The following is a 17,454-nucleotide window of genomic DNA, read 5'->3' on the forward strand; positions in this document are numbered from 1 at the left end:
GACACAGGACAGAGGTTGAGTCACCTTTAATCCATGTCAACTGGCTGCAAGTGTGATATAGTTATTGCCAACACCTGTTAGGTGCCACAGGTAAGTCAGGGTATGTGCACATGTTGCGGATTCTGCTGCGGATTTTTCCGCAGCGGATTTTGAAAATCTGCAGTGCAAAACCACTGCGGTTTTCACTGCGGATTTTCTCACGGTTTCTTCTGCGGTTTTCCAACTGCACTTTCCTATTGGTGCAGGTTGAAAATTGCTGCGGAATCCGCACGCACTGCGTTTCCGCGCGGATATTTCCGCAGCATGTGCACAGCGTTTATTTTTTCCCATAGGTTTACATGGTACTGTAAACTTTGGGAAAACTGCTGCGGATCCGCAGCATCAAATCCGCTGCGGATCCGCAGCAAAATCCGCAGTGTGTGCACATACCCTCACAGGTGCTCTTAATTACACTAATTAGAGAAGCATCACATGATTTTTCGAACAGTGCCAATACTTTTGTCCACCCCTTTTTTATGTTTGGTGTAGAATTATATCCAATTTGGCTTTAGGACAATTTGTTTTGTGTTTTTTTTATTTAAGACAAATTAAATGAAGATAATAATAACAAAGAATTTGTGTTTGCAATCATTTTCAGGAAGAAACTGAGTATTATCTGACAGAATTGCAGGGGTGTCAATACTTTTGGCCACAACTGTATATAGCTATACTATGTGTATATTTCTATTCTATTGTACGCTGCATCTGCCAGCTTTTAATAATCTAATATATATATATATGTTTTGAAGATAATTTGGTTTTAAACGATGTGTACAGTTGTATTTTACAATGCGATTTTAACATGATCTTTTACACAGAGAGAACTGCTGTACGTAAAACCTCATGTTAAACTTGCATTGCATGCGCATGTTCCGTGGAAAAATCGCATAGCACTTGTCCCTTTTTTCAGGCCGGATATCAGACCGTTTTTTTTTTCTCACAAATGGGTATGAGCCCTCAGGTAGAGAATAACATGAAGTCTGAAGAGTCACATATTATACACAGCAGGACACAGGAATAATGCGATAGCCGGGAAGCGGAGCGATCAGTATGGGAGAGGGAGAGACAGCGGTGGCGGAAATATTGGAGCAGGTCATAGACAAGGAGGGTGAAGCGTCATCGTCCGGTGATCGGGGTCTGCGCCAGGGTCCTGAGCCCCACAAGGGGCAGATACACAGCTGAGGTACAAAGACATAAATCCATGAGACACAGTCATTCCTGCACTGAGGGGAGGAGCTGTGATGACATCATCATGGTCACATGACTGGATCCTAACTGCAGGTCCTTCACCACTTCTCAGTGCAGCAGCTCCGTCCTGGTTGTGTGCAGCTCGTGTTCTCTGGTGTCAGCCAGCAGCAGATTTCCCGCCATTCCGGTGAGATTACAGGAGGGTTTGGTGGAGTTTTGGTGTGTTGAGGTAGCCCCTTCCAAGGAGAGCTAATTTTGGTTGAGATTTAAACCCAAATCTGCCATTATTGATTTAAAATTAAAATTAAATAAAATAAATACGATGCATCGGAGGCGAGAAAATACACAGCCGGCGTCTGTCCGTGTCCGATCCTTGTCTGGTCTCAGATCCCGGTCACAAGTCTTTATTACAGAGAGGAGAGAGCGGGAGGAATGGCTTCTTACATCACATCACCTGAGGGAGATTTACAGTGGGAAAAACAAAATTCAGACTGGTTCTATCCATATGATCTATAGTATCAGAGACAAAGGGTTGTGTAACACACAGACCCTCGATATAGAGACAGCGCCCGGTGTTATTGCTCTTGTGAACAACACTTATAGAGCGAATACTAAATACAGAATTATCAGATATAGGGGGAGATGTAATTGTCTAAAAATAATCAGAGCAAAGTATAAATATTTCCCATAACAATTGCTCCTTTTTATTATTAGACATTTATCCATCAGATACTTCCCCGTGCTATGAGAGCCTGGAGAGGACGAATCCCGGTCAGTGACAAATACCTTGTCTGTAAATCTCGGCATAACAAATCTACCAGTTCTAGCGGTCACATACACTAGTAATACCAACATTTATGTGATGACAGGGTGAATGAATATACTTATTCCCTATCCCCATCGCCACTATATGAGGTCCACCATTCCGGGAGATTGTCTGCAGCCTGTTTATATAGGGAATGTTTGGGGACAGCATTTATATCCAGGTCACCATACAGAAGTATGAAGGTAGCAGGCGTGCTAAGGTCCGGGAGACGCCATTTATAGTCCTGGTGACCACATACTACATATAAATCCTCAGGCGGTATGCAGGGTACGATGTCAGTGGGGCTCCCAAGACAACATATACAAGTCATAAGTTCTTGCATCGGAGGTTTGACATAACCAAGTTTGATTGTTTTGTAAACCGACCTCATTCCTTCGGCATGTCAGAATTAAAAAGGGAAATCAAATGGGTCAAGTCGTTCACAAGTCTGGGAAGAATCTGTAAACCACAACTCAATATTGTCCAAATATCCATGGTTATTTCCTGAAAATATCTTTCCCCACAATTTACAGACGTGCTCTCACACCTTTCCTAGTCCTCCTTTAGTACCTCATTGAGAGGTAGAGTGTGAGTGAGGGCCGGGGCCGTAGTCGTGGCTGAGTTTCTGTACTTTAAAGGGAACCTGTCACCACGTTTTTGGAAGATGGGATAAAAATAGCGTTAAATAGTGGCAGAGGTGGGCGTTACATTAGTGTGTGTGTTATGCGTTTATTACCCACCTAAGTTGCCGAAATAACTTTGCAAAGTCTCCGTTTTCGCCTGTCAATCAGGCTGGTCAGGTCGCATGGGCGTTGTCTTCCCCCAGATTTGGCGTAGTTTTCCGTTGGTGGCGTAGTGGTGTGCGCATGCCCAAAGTCCGGAATCCTCTTCCAGGGGATTTAAAATAGCGCGGTGTTCGTTATTGCATTGGTGATCGGTGGGCGCGGCCATCTTCCTTTGGCCGCGCGTGCGCAGAAGCGGCGCTCTGCTGGCCGCGGCTTCAGGAAAATGGCCGCCGCGATATCCATCTGCGCACGCGCAGCATCCCGCGGCCATTTTCCTGAAGCCGCGGCCAGCAGAGCGCCGCTTCTGCGCACGCGCGGCCAAAGGAAGATGGCCGCGCCCACCGATCACCAATGCAATAACGAACACCGCGCTATTTTAAATCCCCTGGAAGAGGATTCCGGACTTTGGGCATGCGCACACCACTACGCCACCAACGGAAAACTACGCCAAATCTGGGGGAAGACACCACGCCCATGTGACCTGACCAGCCTGATTGACAGGCGAAAACGGAGACTTTGCAAAGTTATTTCGGCAACTTAGGTGCATACCTCCCAACCGTCCCGATTTCAGCGGGACAGTCCCGCTTTGGCACCGGGGTCCCGGTGTCCCGCTTCGGGCATTTAAAATCCCGAATTTGCGGCCGCCGGTGAAGCCCCGCCCACTTCCGGGACGTAGAGAGAGCCAGCCTGTTTTTTTTTTTTTTTTTTATAAAAGCTGCCTCCTGACCGCCCGCGCAACACCCCCCCCCCCTCCCGCCCCCTGTGCGGCGCTGCCACGCTGAAGGAGAGAGCCTGCAGCAATCAAGAAGAAAGGTCAGCGATTCACTACCTCTGGCTGTGTGTGCACGGAGCTCCGGCTTCTGCTCTTAGCTGCTATCCCGGCAGAGAAGGAGAGACGGGGGAGGTGCCGGGATAGTGCAGAGCTGTGAGCAGGAGACTGAAGACTTCAGCAGAGAGCTGCACATGGACATCAGCCGCCCCTGCATCACAGAGGAGATTGTGTGTGTGTGATGTGTGTGATGGCTGCGTGTGTGTGTGTGATGGCTGCGTGTGTGTGTGTGATGGCTGCGTGTGTGTGTGTGATGGCTGGGTGTGTGTGTGTGTGATGGCTGCGTGTGTGTGTGTGTGTGTGATGGCTGCGTGTGTGTGTGTGTGTGTGTGATGGCTGCGTGTGTGTGTGTGTGATGGCTGCGTGTGTGTGTGATGGCTGCGTGTGTGTGTGTGATGGCTGTGTGTGTGTGATGGCTGCATGTGTGATGGCTGCGTGTGTGTGTGTGATGGCTGTGTGTGTGTGTGATGGCTGCGTGTGTGTGTGTGTGATGGCTGCGTGTGTGTGTGATGGCTGCGTGTGTGTGTGTGTGATGGCTGCGTGTGTGTGTGTGTGTGTGTGATGGCTGCGTGTGTGTGTGTGTGATGGCTGCGTGTGTGTGTGTGTGATGGCTGCGTGTGTGTGTGTGATGGCTGTGTGTGTGTGATGGCTGCATGTGTGATGGCTGCGTGTGTGTGTGTGTGTGATGGCTGTGTGTGTGTGTGATGGCTGCGTGTGTGTGTGTGTGATGGCTGCGTGTGTGTGTGATGGCTGTGTGTGTGTGATGGCTGTGTGTGTGTGTGATGGCTGCGTGTGTGTGTGATGGCTGCGTGTGTGTGTGATGGCTGCGTGTGTGTGTGATGGCTGCGTGTGTGTGATGGCTGCGTGTGTGTGATGGCTGCGTGTGTGTGATGGCTGCGTGTGTGTGATGGCTGCGTGTGTGTGTGTGTGATGGCTGCGTGTGTGTGTGTGATGGCTGCGTGTGTGATGGCTGCGTGTGTGATGGCTGCGTGTGTGATGGCTGCGCGCGCGTGTGTGTGTGATGGCTGCGTGTGTGTGTGTGATGGCTGCGTGTGTGTGTGTGATGGCTGCGTGTGTGTGTGATGGCTGCGTGTGTGTGTGATGGCTGCGTGTGTGTGTGATGGCTGCGTGTGTGTGTGTGTGATGGCTGCGTGTGTGTGTGATGGCTGCGTGTGTGTGTGATGGCTGTGTGTGTGTGATGGCTGCGTGTGTGTGTGATGGCTGCGTGTGTGTGTGATGGCTGCGTGTGTGTGTGATGGCTGCGTGTGTGTGTGATGGCTGCGTGTGTGTGTGATGGCTGCGTGTGTGTGTGTGTGATGGCTGCGTGTGTGTGTGTGTGATGGCTGCGTGTGTGTGTGTGTGATGGCTGCGTGTGTGTGTGTGTGATGGCTGCGTGTGTGTGTGATGGCTGCGTGTATGTGTGATGGCTGCGTGTGTGTGTGATGGCTGCGTGTGTGATGCATTTGTGTCAAAGCTGCATGTGTTTGTGAGCTGCGTGCGTGTGTGAGCTGCGTGCGTGTGTGAGCTGCGTGCGTGTGTGAGCTGCGTGCCTGTATGTCATTATACAGTATGGAGCATCATGTGTGGTCATTATACAATATGGAGCATCATGTGCGGTCATTATACAGTATGGAGCATCATGTGCGGTCATTAGACAGTATGGAGCATCATGTGCGGCCATTATACAGTATGGAGCATCATGTGCGGTCATTATACAGTATGGAGCATCATGTGCGGTCATTAGACAGTATGGAGCATCATGTGCGGCCATTATACAGTATGGAGCATCATGTGCGGTCATTATACAGTATGGAGCATCATGTGCGGTCATTATACAGTATGGAGCATCATGTGCGGTCATTATACAGTATGGAGCATCATGTGCGGTCATACAGTATGGAGCATCATGTGTGTTCATTATACAGTATGGAGCGTCATGTGTGTTCATTATATATTATGGAGCATCATGTGTGGCCATTATACAGTATGGAGCGTCATGTGTGTTCATTATATATTATGGAGCGTCATGTGTGGTCATTATATATTATGGAGCGTCATGTGTGGTCATCGTACAGTATGGAGTATCATGTGTGGCCATTATACAGTATGGGGCACTGTGTGGCCATATTTTTTTGTTTATAATTATTGTATATGAAACAGTGTGATCGGCAGTGCTAAATGGGTGTGGTTGGGATGTGGATATGGGTGTGACTAATTATGAATGGGTGTGGTCAGAGGCGTGGCCTAAAATTTGCCGCGGCGCGCAAAGCGCGCCACAAACTTTGTCCCTCTTTCCCATCTTCAAAAGTTGGGAGGTATGTAGGTGGGTAATAAACGCATAACACACACACTAATGTAACGCCCACCTCTGCCCCTATTTAACGCTATTTTTATCCCATCTTCCAAAAACGTGGTGACAGGTTCCCTTTAACACCCTATTCTCTCGTCACATGACTACAGTGGCCCCACTGCAGCACAGCTTCTGCTTCACCTTCTGCACCGGCAGGGTCCCATCGGGCTGGCTGAAGATCCACTGCTGCTGCTGTTCCATATAAAGACACAGAGTCCGTTTCAAACTTCAAATGCAAAACATTACTCTTATGTGTTCGTAGCACATCCATTTTCATTACAGCATCAGATTCCACACTACACACTTCCTCTTTCCCTGTACTCTTCTCCCCGTCACACAGCATGTGCCCGGGACAGACCATATCAGACGGTTCCTCAGCGTCCTCCCTGTCCAGACTCTGCACTTGGGGATTCCCTCAGCCATGTCGCCCTGGATCTGAGGGCATCAGCCTATGCGATGATCTGCCACATGGTGAGCGACCTGCCCTTCGGTACTGCTGTGACTTCTCCTGCCGCTCCATTCCTTACTACTGCTGTCACTGCTGCTGTTCTGGCCTACTGGCCCTGGATGGCTGGGCTTCTCTCATGGCAACATTATGTGGCACTGTACAGTCCTGGGCATTAAGCCCGTCGGGACTGTCTGGGCAGTCAGGCCCTCTGAGCTGTTCAGCTCCCAGGCTTCTTTCCCTAAAATCAGGATTCAAACATCCGCTTCTTGCCGCCCAGCACCACGCAGCACGCACCCCAGAGCGCGGTCCACCTTGTCCGCATTGTGACACTATAGTTTATTTTTTCCCAGGATAGGCACAGATCCTGTGTGGTCCCAGCAGCTAGGGGTGTTCATTCTATTGCCCACTCTTCTAGTCACCACCTTTTCCCCTCCCCCCTTATGTGGTGAGCGCCATAGTGTGTGTCGTTTTTTTTTTCTTGCAAAAATCAGGAAATGCTTTCCCTCTTATTCACAGTGGTCCCTTCTAGATTTTAACTATTCCTTAGACTAGTTTCCTATTCCTACTCTGCTATGTACACTATAATGCCCCCATCTAGTGGCCAGAAAGGGGCACTGCACTTTCCCTATAGCAGATAACAGGTGGCATAAATATATTACTTATGAGCATGTAACGAACAGGTAATAAACACTATATACGTACTGACATCAGTATATGTACATTCTTAAACATATTACAAAATATACATGAGGGAGAGGGAGGAGAATCACAAGACCCCGGTACACCCCTTACAAGAGGGGACATTTTTGAGGTACTTGTCACGCCCCCTTGTGTTAGGCCGCGCCCCTTCCGGTATGTTCCTGAGTGAGTCTCCAGTGTGCGTGCGGTACAGAACTTCAGAGAGGGAGACACTGAGAGGGGACACTTCTGTTCTTTGAGGTACATAAGTTACAACACAGTCAGTCACCACCTCCAGGGCTTATCTGCCGAACACAGCCCTGGGTGCCGCAATAAGCAGCAGACCAGTGGACTGCTGAGCTAATCATGCCTGGCTAGTAAACTAATCGTGTGTGGAATGAGTGGGGCTGAGCAGGGTGGGATGGACACTCACAGCCTCCTCTGTTACTGGCCTCTGCTGCTGTGATTGCAGATCGACGTATCAGGTATGGAGAAGTCTGTGCAGTTAGCCGTGTGTGTATGAGGTGTACGGAGCGGAGCTGAATGTGTACAAGGTGTATGGAGCGGAGCCGTGTGTGTATGAGGTGTACGGAGCGGAGCTGAATGTGTACAAGGTGTATGGAGCGGAGCCGTGTGTGTATGAGGTGTACGGAGCGGAGCCGTGTGTGTATGAGGTTATGGAGCGGAGCCGTGTGTGTATGGAGCGGAGCCGTGTGTGTACGAGGTGTATGGAGCGGAGCTGAATGTGTACGAGGTGTATGGATCGGAGCCGTGTGTGTGTGAGGTGTATGGAGCGGAGCTAAATGTGTACGAGGTGTATGGAGCGGAGCTGAATGTGTGCGAGGTGTACCGAGCGGAGCCGTGTGTGTATGAGGTGTATGGAGTGGAGCCGTGTGTATGGAGCGGAGCCATGTGTGTAAAGTGTACGGAGCGCAGCCGCGTGTGTAGGAGTAGCTATGTGTGGCCATTAAACGGTACGAAGTATCATGTGCGGCCAATATACAGTATGGAGCATCATGTGCGGATATTATACAGTATGGAGCATCATGTGTGGCCATTATACAGTATGGAGCAACATGTGTGGCCATTATACAGTATGGAGCATCATGTGGCCATTATACAGTATGGAGCATCATGTGTGGCCATTATGCAGTATGGAGCATATGTGTATAAGTGTATGGAGTGGAGCTAAATGTGTACGAGGTGTATGGAGCGGAGCTGAATGTGTATGAGGTGTATGGAGCGGAGCTGAATGTGTACGAGGTGTATGGAGCGGAGCTGAATGTGTACGAGGTGTATGGAGCGGAGCCGTGTGTGTTTGAGGTGTATGGAGTGGAGCCGTGTGTGCAAAGTGTACAGAGCGCAGCCGCGTGTGTAGGAGGAGCATCATGTGCAGTCATTATACAGTATGGAGCATCATGTGGCCATTATACAGTATGGAGCATCATGTGTGGCCATTATGCAGTATGGAGCATCATGTGCGGTCATTATACAGCATGGAGCATCATGTGTGGCCAATATACAGTATGGAGCATCATGTGTGGTCATTATACAGTATGGAGCATCATGTGGTGTATGGAGCGGAGCCGTGTGTGTATGAGGTGTATGGAGTGGAGCTAAATGTGTACGAGGTGTATGGAGCGGAGCTGAATGTGTATGAGGTGTATGGAGCGGAGCTGAATGTGTACGAGGTGTATGGAGCGGAGCTGAATGTGTACGAGGTGTATGGAGCGGAGCCGTGTGTGTTTGAGGTGTATGGAGTGGAGCCGTGTGTGCAAAGTGTACAGAGCGCAGCCGCGTGTGTAGGAGGAGCATCATGTGCAGTCATTATACAGTATGGAGCATCATGTGGCCATTATACAGTATGGAGCATCATGTGTGGCCATTATACAGTATGGAGCATCATGTGCGGATATTATACAGTTATATGAAAAAGTTTGGGCACCCCTATTAATCTTAAGCTTAATGTTTTATAAAAATTGCTTTTTGTGCACCAGCTATTTCAGTTTCATATATCTAATAACTGTTGGACACAGTAATGTCTCTGCCTTGAAATGAGGTTTATTGTACTAACAGAAAATGTGCAATCTGCATTCAAACTAAATTTGACAGGTGCATAAGTATGGGCACCTCACCAGAAAAGTGACATTAATATTTAGTAGATTCTCCTTTTGCAAAAATAACAGCCTCTAGTCGCTTCCTGTAGCTTTTAATGAGTTCCTGGATCCTGGATGAAGGTATTTTTGACCATTCCTCTTTACAAAACAATTCCAGTTCAGTTAAGTTTGATGGTCGCCGAGCATGGACAGCCCTCTTCAAATGATCCCACAGATGTTCAATGATATTCAGGTCTGGGGACTGGGATGGCCATTCCAGAACAGTGTAATTGTTCCTCTGCATGAATGCCTGAGTGGATTTGGAGCGGTGTTTTGGATCATTGTCTTGCTGAAAGATCCATCCCCTGCGTAACTTCAACTTTGTCACTGATTCAAGAACATTTTTGTCAAGAATCTGCTGATACTGAGAGGAATCCATGCGTCCCTCAACTTTAACAAGATTCCCGGTGACGGCATTGGCCACACAGCCCCAAAGCATGATGGAACTTCCATCAAATTTTACTGTTGGTAGCAAGTGTTTTTCTTGGAATGCTGTGTTTTTTTGGGCGCCATGCATAACGCCTTTTTGTATGACCAAACAACTCAATCTTGGTTTCATCAGTCCACAGGACCTTCTTCCAAAAATAAATTGGCTTCTCCAAATGTGCTTTTACATAACTCAGCTGATCCTGTTTGTGGCGTGCTTGCAGAAACGGCTTCTTTCGCATCACTCTCCCATACAGCTTCTCCTTGTGCAAAGTGCATTGTATAGTTGACCGATGCACAGTGACACCATCTGCAGCAAGTTGATGCTGCAGCTCTCTGGAGATGGTCTGAGGATTGTCCTTGACCATTCTTCTTCTCTGCCTTTCTGATGTTTTTCTTGGCCTGCCACTTCTGGCCTTAACAAGAACTGTACCTGTGTTCTTCCATTTCCTTACTATGTTCCTCACAGTGGAAATTGACAGGTTAAATCTCTTAGGCTACGTTCACACTAGCGTTGTGCGCCGTTGCGTCGGCGACGCAACGCACAACGCACGCAAAAACGCGTCAAAACGCACGCAAAAACGCTGCGTTTTGCGACGCATGCGTCGGTTTTTGCCGAAAATCGGACGCAAGAAAAATGCAACTTGTTGCGTTTTCTTGGTCCGACGCTTGCGGCAAAAAAGACGCATGTGTCGCACAACGCAACAAAAAAAAACGCATGCGTCCCCCATGTTAAGTATAGGGGCGCATGACGCATGCGTCGCCGCTGCGTCGCCGACGCAAACCCGACGCACATTAGCTTAACGCTAATGTGAACGTAGCCTTAGACAGCTTTTTGTATCTTTCCCCTGAACAACTATGTAGAATAATCTTTGTTTTCAGATCATTTGACAGTTGTTTTGAGGAGCCCATGATGCCACTCTTCACAGGAGATTCAAACAGGAGAACAAGTTGCAGCTTTCTCATGATTGCATACACCTGGCTATGAAGTTCATAGCTCAATGAGGTTACAAAACCAAAAAAAGTGCTTTAGTAAGTCAGTAAAAAGTAGGTAGGAGTATTTAAAACAAGAAAATGATAAGGGTGACCATACTTATGCACCTGTCAAATTTAGTTTGAATGCAGATTGCACATTTTCTGTTAGTACAATAAACCTCATTTCAAGGCAGAAACATTACTGTGTCCAACAGTTATTAGATATATGAAACTGATATAGCTGTTGCAAAAAAAACAATTTTTATAAAACATTAAGCTTAAGATTAATAGGGGTGCTCAAACTTTTTCATATAACTGTACAGTATGGAACATCATGTGCGGCCAATATACAGTATGGAGCATCATGTGCAGTCATTATACAGTATGGAGCATCATATGGGGCCATTATACAGTATGGAGCAACATGTGTGGTCATTATACAGTATGGAGCATCATGTGGGGCTATTATACAGTATGGAGCTTTGGTGGGCCATTATACAGTATGGAGCACTGTGTGGCCATTATACAGTATTGAGCATCATGTGGGGCCATTATACAGTATGGAGCATCAAGTGTGGCAATTATATAGTATGGAGTATCGTGTGTGGCCATTATACAGCATGGAGCACTGTCTGGCCATATTTTTTCGTTTATAATTATTCTTTATGAAACAGTGTGATCAGCAGTGCTAAATGGGTGTGGTTCGGACGTGAATATGGGTGTGACTAGTTATGAGTGGGTGTGGTCAGAGGCGTGGCATGAGGCGTGGCCTAAAATTTGCCGCGGCGCACATTGCGCGCCACAGACTTTGTCCCTCTTTCCCATCTTCAAAAGTTGGGAGGTATGGTAGTATGTGAAATGGCTCTCTGTATCTGGGTTCCAGTGGTCTCCTCGTGTGTCTCTTGAACACGACCCAGTCTCCTGGTACCAGCTCCGTGTGTTATGAGTAACAGTCAGATGTTTGTGCAACTCCAAGACACATTCAGTGAGGGAACTGTATTAGGAGGCCTGCAACTGCTGCAGGAAATACAACCCTGTCATAGGGACACTACCAAACATTATTTCATGCAGGGACAGCTTCTCTCTACCCCTAAGTGTGGTCCTTACTGAATGCAATGGTAAGCAATCTACCAAGAACCAGTGTTCCATCCATGCCCTTTTGGATTTTTAATTTCAGAGTACCATTAAGGTGTTCGACCTTCCCACTACTTTGTGAGTCTAGGGAACATGGAAAGCCGGCTCTATCTCAAAAGTGACCATGATTTGTTTCATCAGTTCTTAAAGTAAAGTGTGTGCCTTTGTCACTCTCTATAGTTTGGGCATCCCATATCTACAAACCACTTCACGAATCATGGCCCAAAGCTTCAGTTCATCTTGGGAAGAGATCAATTTATATTAGGACATATTCATAAGTACCATACCTCCCAACTTTCGAGGAAGGGAAAGAGGGACAAAGTCAGCGGTGCGCGTAGCGCGCCGCGGCAAATTTTAGACCACACCTCTGACCACACCCATTTCACAACTAGCCACGCCCCAACCACACCCATTTAGCACTTCTGATCACAATGTTTCATAAACAATAATTATAAACAAAAAAATATGGCCACACATAACGCTCCATACTGTACAATGGCCACCCACGACGCTCCATACTGTACAATGGCCACCCACGACGCTCCATACTGTACAATGGCCACACATGATGCTTCATACTGTACAATGGCCACACATGACACTTCATAATGTATAATGGCCACACATGACGCTCCATACTATATAATGGCCACACATGACACTCCATACTGTACAATGGCCATTGGCCACATTATGCCCCATACTGTATAATGGCCCCACATGATGCTGTGTACAGTATAATGGCCACACATGGTTACCCCACCCCCATCATTGCCTTCTCCATCACTACACACAAACACCTTTCACCGCGCTCCCTCGCAGCAGCCGGCAGCTTCCACTCCCACGGCGCTGAATGGTGTCATTCAGCTACGCCGCTGACTGCTCACGTCGCTGCAGCTGTGATACGCCACTGATAAAGACCTCCGTGTCTCCTGTGCCAGTCAGTGTCAAAGCGAGGAGCAATATCTGCTCCGATCCGACACAGCCAGCGTCCGCTCCGTACACCTCGTACACATGCGACTCCGCTCCATACACCTCGTACACACACGACTCCGCTCCATACACCTTGCACATGCGGCTCCGCTCCGTACACACACGGCTCCTCTCCGTACACCTCATACACACACGGCTCCTCCCCATACACCTTGTACACACACGGCTCCACTCCATACACCTTATACACAAACGGCTCCGCTCCGTACATCTCGTACACACACGGCTCCACGCCGTACACCTCGTACACACATGGCTCCACTCCATACACCTCGTACACACATGGCTCCACGCCGTACACCTCGTACACACATGGCTCTGCTCCATACACCTCGTACACACACGACTGCGCTCCATACACCTTGCACATGCTGCTCCGTACACACACAGCTCCGCTCCGTACACCTCATACACACACGACTGCGCTCCATACACCTTGCACATGCGGCTCCGCTCCGTACACCTCGTATACACACGGCTCCGCTCCGTACACATTGCACACACACGGCTCCGCTCCGTACACCTCGTACACACACGGCTCCGCTCCGTACACCTCGTACACACACGGCTCCGCTCCATACACATTGCACACGCTGCTCCACTCCGTATACCTTGTACACACATGGCTCTGCTCCGCACACCTCGTACACACACTGCTCCGCTCTGTACACCTCGTACACACGGCTCTGTACACGTCTTACACACACGACTCTGCTCCATACACCTTTCACACGCTGCTCCGATCCATACACCTTGTACACACACGGCTCTGCTACATTAGTGTCAGACTGTCACAGGGGCTTTGGCTTAGCCCTTTTTATGCATGGGGAAATAGCAGCCACAATAGCGTCGTGTCGTCACCCTCTCCCAGGGAGCTGCAGCTGCTACTCCTCAAATGCACTGACTGGAGACAGACATGTCAGTGAGTCACCGATCTGTGACATTGACTACTCACTCACACTGGGCGCTCTGCAATAAGATAACACAGCAGTGAGCACTGAGCAGCCGAGGCAAACAGAGGGAGGCTGTGTCCATCCCTCCTTGCTCAGCCCCACTCACGATTACTAGGCAGGCATTATAATTAGCAGCTCCAGTCCACTCACACTGGTCTGCTGCTTACATTGCCGCCAGCACCCAGGCTGTGTTCGGCTGTTAGGTACCTCAGGTTCAAACTAGAAGTGAGTCCTAGTGATGTGTCGTTCGCGAATGAGCCGACACAAAGAGCCGGCTCCCTGCTGTGAACGATGGGAGCCGACACACCAGTGAGAGCCACTAAAATTCCTGAATGGCTCTCACTGGGCGTAAAATCCCGGGCTTCGGCATGTGTAACTCCGCCCACCTGAGCAAAACCCTGCCCACTCTTCAATTTAATTGGCTCTAAGAAGTGGGCGGAGTTTCTGCGGTAGGTGGGCGGAGTTTCGGACGCCTAAACAGATATTCAATAGGGATCCAAAAAGAGCCGGTTCATGAGCCGAAAGAGCCGGCTCTTTTTTTGAGCGGAGCCATGAGAGCCGGATCACCAAAAAGAGCCAGACTGCCCATCACTAGTGAGTCCCCTCTCTCTCCCTCTCTGAACAGTGACGCTGGGAGACTCAGGAACATGGGGAAGGGGCGTGGCCTAACAAAAGGGGGCGTGACGGAAGCTTATACTGCTGTCTCCTGGGATCAGAGCGTCCTGCGCTGGACAGCAGGGCAAAGAATCAAATCCGGGACAATCCCGCACAATGAGGGACGGTTGGGAGCTATGAGTACCTTCCTTAGGTCGCTGTATGAAGTCCACCTGCAGTCTCTGAAACGGGTAATCTGGTTTTAGTGTGCATTTCTGTTGGACTCAAATAGGTCTTTATGTTTTGCACAGAGGAGACATACTTTGTAGCCGCATTCGTGCACCACTTGTGTAGCACCACTGCACACATCACACCCTTTGAGTTGTGCACTGGGAAAATGCGCTAGGGCAGCCATTATAGGGAACAGGTGCGCTGCAGGCAAGTCCGGGTGTTCACCTGCCATACCCCTGACAATGACTGTGCTGCACCTGCGTAGACCCATGTGCTCTGTCCGTGTGTGGGGACCTGGTTCTGGAAGACCTGCAGCAGTTTGCGATCAATGGCCACTGGGGCCGGTGTGGTGACAGTCTCCTCTGTCAAAAGGGGGCTTCCCGCACTTCCGATTACTGAGTCCCCTGTGGTAGCTGCGTCTGCTATGGCCGGTGTGTAAGCAGGTTACGGGATACAGTAACGCAGGGAATGCAGAGCGAGGATTAACAATAATGCAATTCAATTGTAACAAGAGGGAACTCCTCGTGGGTAGGCAAAAGTTAATAAAGATGAGATTGTAATATAACACAACAGTCCTGTGAACAAACTGCACTTATTGTGACTCCTATGTTCCTCAGCCGCATGCAGTCCGATGAGGGTTGTAGTACTGGCAACAGCCAGCATGAAGTCCTCAGTGGTCACTTTCCAATAAACGATCAAGCTTCGGGCGCACCGTGCGGTCACCGGTACTGCCTGTTGAGCCCCTACTCCATTGATCTGTAACGTGGCAGCAGATAAGGCCGTGGAAGTCTCATTCCAGGGCGCACTCCACCGCATGCCTGTCAGCAAAGAGGAATACAGTTTCCGCTCCAGCTCCTGGCACCCGCTTCTCAATGCGAGCACCACACACTGTCTGGCTGTGCGCACGATGCTCTGCACATTCACTGATGCTGCGGAGCCCTCACATGTCCCAGCTCCGCACTCTTCCTCTGTCTGCAGAGTGCGGCACACACCTGTCTCTCCTCTCTGCCGGTGGGAAATTGAACTGCTTTACCGCGCTTCCTGTTCTCTCACTGGTACCGCCACGCCCCCTCTTAACAGGTCAGGGGCCATGTACCATTTCCCATTCTTTCCCCCCGGCAACACTGGACGCAGCCTTGACAGTTCCGGACCAGCATTGTGCAGGCACCCGCAGCCTGGTCTTCCTCCTTACACTCCGGCCTTCCTTTAATTCGCCATTCCACTGGCGAGAGTTCATTCATCAAACTTTCACATTCTTCTACTCCTTGAATGATTTGTTGCCAGATAAATTGGTCTTATTCATAGCGAATGGGAGGTACTCCCACTGTCACCCGCTCTGACCGACGTAGGTCAGGTTGACTGATAGGAGGTGAGAGAACATTTTGGTCCTATGAACTCATTGGCTCTGTAACTTCAGGCCTGGGCACTTCGATGCTCACTTTCCAGGGGATGAGGGACTGAATTATCCAGATCTGGGAGCGAGGCAAGTGTCTCTTCTTCATCACAGTCAAGAATTGTTAGAGTAGGTATTTCAGTAACGTCCAGCGCCCCTTCTTCTTCCTCAGGAAACTGCGATAGACAGGGCCGCAACATACTGTGATGGACTATTCAGGTAGGTGCCCCTTCTTCTCGTTTGGGTTGGATTTTATACACCGGCCCGTCGGAACCTAATCTGCGCTTCACACGTTATGGGGTTTTCTCCCATCAAGGTTCTAGTTTTCCCCGAGGCTGCTTATCCCAGACCAATACCTGATCTCCTGCCCTTAGAGCTGTCCCTCGGATAGGCTGTGTCTCATGATGTTGGAGTTCTCAGAACTATGTCTGCATCAGCCAATGGAGAGTCTGTAGCCGATGTCGATGTTCACCCACACCCAGGAAGACACCCCCGTCCACGGGTAGTCTTCTTCTGTATCCAACTCCAGCTCTGTGATCTCCCGTCCCTTTCGCCCCCAAAAACAGGGTATACTGAGTGTATGCTGTGGTGCTGTGCACTCGATTATTGTACACCCAGACCAATTCAGCCACAAATTCAGGCCCCCGGATCTTCCGATCTTCCTCCAATGTTCATAACATCTGGATCAACGTTCGGTTGAAACACTAGCAGGCTCCATTCCTCTGAGGATGGTAGGGTGTAGTCCTTGACTTCTCGATCCGGTACAAACGATGTAGCTCTTCCTTCACCCTACTTGGAAACAAGCGCCTTGATCAGAATGGATTCTCTTCGGGCAGCCGGATGAAGTCTCGGCAAATGGCCTGCGCTGCTCATTCAGCCGTCTGGTCCCAGGTGGAACATCTTCTCCAGACCAAAGTGAGCCGTTCTCTCATGGGCCTCCACCACCACTGTACTGATCAACTTCTCTAGGAGCACCACGTGCCAAGTGACCCCCAACTCCAGGACTAGCTGTACCCTGCGGTATAGTACATCCTTTAACTGGAGCTTCTCCCACTGCCTAAGATTCTGCAGAGCCCCTGGAGTCAGAGCGTCACTCTTGCCGGCTGGGAAGTTGTTTCAGGGCCACCCACTGTCTTAGCTGAGCCTGTTCTTTGTCTGCTTGCTGGAGCTGCACCCAGTCATCCTGAGGTCGTCCCAGCACCCGTTCTCCAAATGTCTCTTTGATCTGTTCCTGCGTCACCACCAACGCCCTGGCAAGGTCCCGAAAACCAAGAATCTTTTCTGCCTCCAACTCTTCGTCTCGGTCACGTACTGGTCACTCATGGGTCACTCTCGAAAGGGCATCAGTGTCAGTATTCTCGGTTCCACACTGATAGGCGATCTTGTACTGATACTTCGCCATGCGGGCCACCCATCGTTGTTCCAAGGCTCCTAATTTCGCATTATCCAGGTGGGTGAGGGCATTGTTATCAGTGCG

At 49.4% G+C, this 17,454-nt stretch overlaps 2 protein-coding genes across 2 annotated transcripts in view; both read left to right on the top strand.

Annotated features, from left to right (window-relative positions):
* Positions 1-1,261: 1,261 nt before the first annotated feature.
* LOC143793566 (gastrula zinc finger protein XlCGF66.1-like) overlaps positions 1,262-17,454 on the top strand; it is a 56,372-nt gene continuing 40,179 nt past the window's right edge. The window contains exon 1 of the mRNA XM_077280640.1: positions 1,262-1,414. The gene's annotated coding sequence lies outside the window, so the exon portion shown is untranslated. The remainder of the gene's footprint in view (positions 1,415-17,454) is intronic.
* Positions 14,268-17,454, top strand: part of LOC143793494 (oocyte zinc finger protein XlCOF8.4-like) — a 159,873-nt gene continuing 156,686 nt past the window's right edge. Inside the window, exon 1 of the mRNA XM_077280509.1 lies at positions 14,268-14,604. The gene's annotated coding sequence lies outside the window, so the exon portion shown is untranslated. The remainder of the gene's footprint in view (positions 14,605-17,454) is intronic.

Source organism: Ranitomeya variabilis, chromosome 1 (assembly GCF_051348905.1).
Source record: "Ranitomeya variabilis isolate aRanVar5 chromosome 1, aRanVar5.hap1, whole genome shotgun sequence".
In the NCBI taxonomy this organism is placed as follows: domain Eukaryota; kingdom Metazoa; phylum Chordata; class Amphibia; order Anura; family Dendrobatidae; genus Ranitomeya; species Ranitomeya variabilis.